This window comes from Neomonachus schauinslandi, chromosome X, assembly GCF_002201575.2.
Source record: "Neomonachus schauinslandi chromosome X, ASM220157v2, whole genome shotgun sequence".
Classification (NCBI taxonomy): Eukaryota; Metazoa; Chordata; class Mammalia; order Carnivora; family Phocidae; genus Neomonachus; species Neomonachus schauinslandi.
In genome coordinates, this window is record NC_058419.1 from 23,823,070 (window position 1) to 23,826,131 (window position 3,062).

Below are 3,062 nucleotides of genomic sequence, written 5' to 3' on the forward strand. Positions count from 1 at the left end.
AAATGATGTTGGAGAGAGTGGTTAACCACATACAGAAGAATTAAATTGGACCCCTATCATATACCATCCATGAAAATTAATTCACAATGTATTAAAGACTTAAACATAAGACCTGAAACTGTAAACTCCTAGAAGACAACAGAGAAAAAGCCCTTTGACATTGGTCTTGGCAACTTTTTTTTTTTTTGTATATGACAAGAAAAGCACAAGTAACAATAGCTAAAATATAGGTAGTCATTCTTTATCTTGTATATGTGAACAATAGAATGTAACTGCAAATTTAGAGTGAGATGGTGTACATATACTTTAAGCAGAAAGAATAATAAATAAGCTTCTAATTTATTGACTTTTTATACAATTCTTTTAGAAAAATAAAACCTACTTTACCAAATCAAATAACATAAATAGGATTTTTCCTCCCCACCAACCTGATTCCCTTGGTAGTAAAATTGTAGTCTTGTTTCTTCTTCCATTCCTTCTTTCCCCTAGTTTCATTGGATACATTCAAACATACAAACATAAAGGGATTTTTCTGATATGCCTATTGTCTTTTGCCTAGATTCCTATCATTGTCTCTTAAATGATCTCATTGCTTCTAATCTGGTTCTGCTCCAGTCACTTTAAAAATAAAGAATGAATTTTTAGTTTGACACTAATACCCTTAATGATTCAATCCCTACGTACCCTTCTACTCTCATGTCCTGCCACATGTAATTTGTGCACCATACACCCATATTTACTTGTATTTCTTCAAAAATGATATTATGGTGGTTTATTTCTGTAGACTTTTATATATTATATTCCTCTTACCTAATATATGTTTTCCTTCTTTTTCTAGGTCAAAACTACCCTTTATTCAAAACTTATCTTAAAACTCAGGAATTACTTCCTGACTCATTCGTTGTTTTTCCCATACCACACTAGAAACCTGCAGACTTGTTACTCCCCCAATCACAACTCTGGTCAAACTAGTGTATGTTTTTAAGTTTTTAATTCCAGTTAGTTAATATACAGTGTAATTCAACACCCAGTGCTCATCACAACAACTGCACTCCTGAATCCCATCATCTATTTCACCCATCCCTCCACCCACCTCCCCTCTGATAACCATCAGTTTGTTCTCCAAAGTTAAGAATCTGTTTCTCTCTCTCTCTCTCTCTTATTTTTCCACTTATTTTTTGTGTTTCTTAAATTTCACATATGAGTGAAATCATATGGTATTTATATATATTTCTCCAAAAATATGGAATGTTTCATGAATTTGCTTGTCATCCTTGCACAAGGGCCATGCTAATCTTCTCTGTGTCATTCCAACTTTAGCATATGTGCTTCCAAAGTGAGCACAAACTAGTGTATTTTTAAAGTCTGATGGTTGGGGCACTTGGGTGGCTCAGTCAGTAAAGCATCTGACTCTTGATCTCAGCTCAGGTCTTGATCTCAAGGTCATTAAGTTCAAGCCCCATATTGGGCTCCATGCTGGGCATGGAGCCTACATAAAAAATATAAATTAGTAAAGTCTGATGGTTATATAATACCATTACTTCACCAATGCATATCTAAGAATGAAACTAATGACTGAGAAATGGAAGATGCTCACTCTCCTCATGCCTTGGTAATGGATTATTTAGACAGTCTGTTGCTTAGATCAATTCCTTATTCTTTTCACTATTCCAAAGAGTTTGGCCTGCCCAGAAGAAAATAAATCTACTCAGCCATCAGAAAAGATGAATACCCAACTTTTACATCAACATGGATGGGACTGGAGGAGATTATGCTAAGTGAAATAAGTCAAGCAGAGAAAGTCAATTATCATATGGTTTCACTTATTTGTGGAACATAAGGAATAACATGGAGGACATTAGGAGAAGGAAGGGAAAAATCGGGGGGGTGGAATTGGCGGAGAGATGAACCATGAGAGACTATGGACCTGAAAAATAAACAGGGTTTTAGAGGGGAAGGGGGAGGGGGGATTGGTTAGCCAGGTGATGGGTATTAAGGAGGGCACATACTGCATAGAGCACTGGGTATTATACTAAAACAATGGATCATGGATCACTACATCAAAAACTAATGATGTATTGTATGGTGACTAACATAACATAGTAAAATTTTAAAAAAAAGAAAATAAGAAATCAACAATAAGTCCAATAATTACTAATATTTCACAGTTGAGAAAATTGAACACAAAAGATTAAATTCTTCTCTGAGTTACAGAGCTAGTAAGTGACAGAACCAAAATTTTACCTCTAGGAGGACAACTCCAAAACACATGCTCTAAACCATTATAAGATATTGACTTTTACCAAAGAAAAATGGACAATATACACATATTACACTGGAAGTGATCACTAAATGTTATAGTTTCTAAGCTAGGCATGGCTAAAATACCTTTTATTTTAGCAAATATTTTTAAAAAATTGACCATCTATTAAGTATGAGCTGGTTTAATGCTAACCTAAACCAAATACATTTAAAGTTTGGAATAGTCTAACTTTTTCTAAAAACAGAAACTCTGAAAACAGGTGAAAAAGAAAACTTCCAAGGGCCTGTGAAAACAACGCTGACTCTGATATCATATAGGGTCTAAAACCAGGCTTTTCCATTAACTAGCTATGTGCATTGAATGTGTACCTTAGCCTTTTCAAGCTACTCTAAAATAGTAATTGTAATAGTGTTATTCTTTTCAGTATTATGTATATGAGAAAGTACCTAGCACCACAATTATTGATCATTATCAATTCCTTCCTTTAAATGTATGCTTTAATAAGCATCCTTTACCTACTTAAAGTGGCTTCAGCATTTTGTTTTGAGTTATGCATAAAAATGTATGTCATTTACAAATTATCACATCTGGTATTTGACAAATGTTAAGGGACCTCTCAATATTACTTAGCTCATATAAGTTCTATATATGTGGAAAAGAAATTCCATGATATTAAAATAAAGTATTGAAAAATTATATAGTCAGTTCAACAGAATTTTACATGATATCCAAAAAAAAAAAAAAGAAAGAAAGAAAAAGAAAAGAAATCATGCCCATTCTTTTTATTTTCATTCAGTTC

General features: G+C 33.3%; 1 non-coding gene across 1 annotated transcript; it reads right to left on the reverse strand.

The window, feature by feature from the left end:
• Nucleotides 1-1,237: 1,237 nt before the first annotated feature.
• On the reverse strand, nt 1,238-1,344 carry LOC123323448. Its single transcript, XR_006539393.1, has one exon. It is a non-coding gene; the product is annotated as a U6 spliceosomal RNA (small nuclear RNA).
• Nucleotides 1,345-3,062: the final 1,718 nt, after the last annotated feature.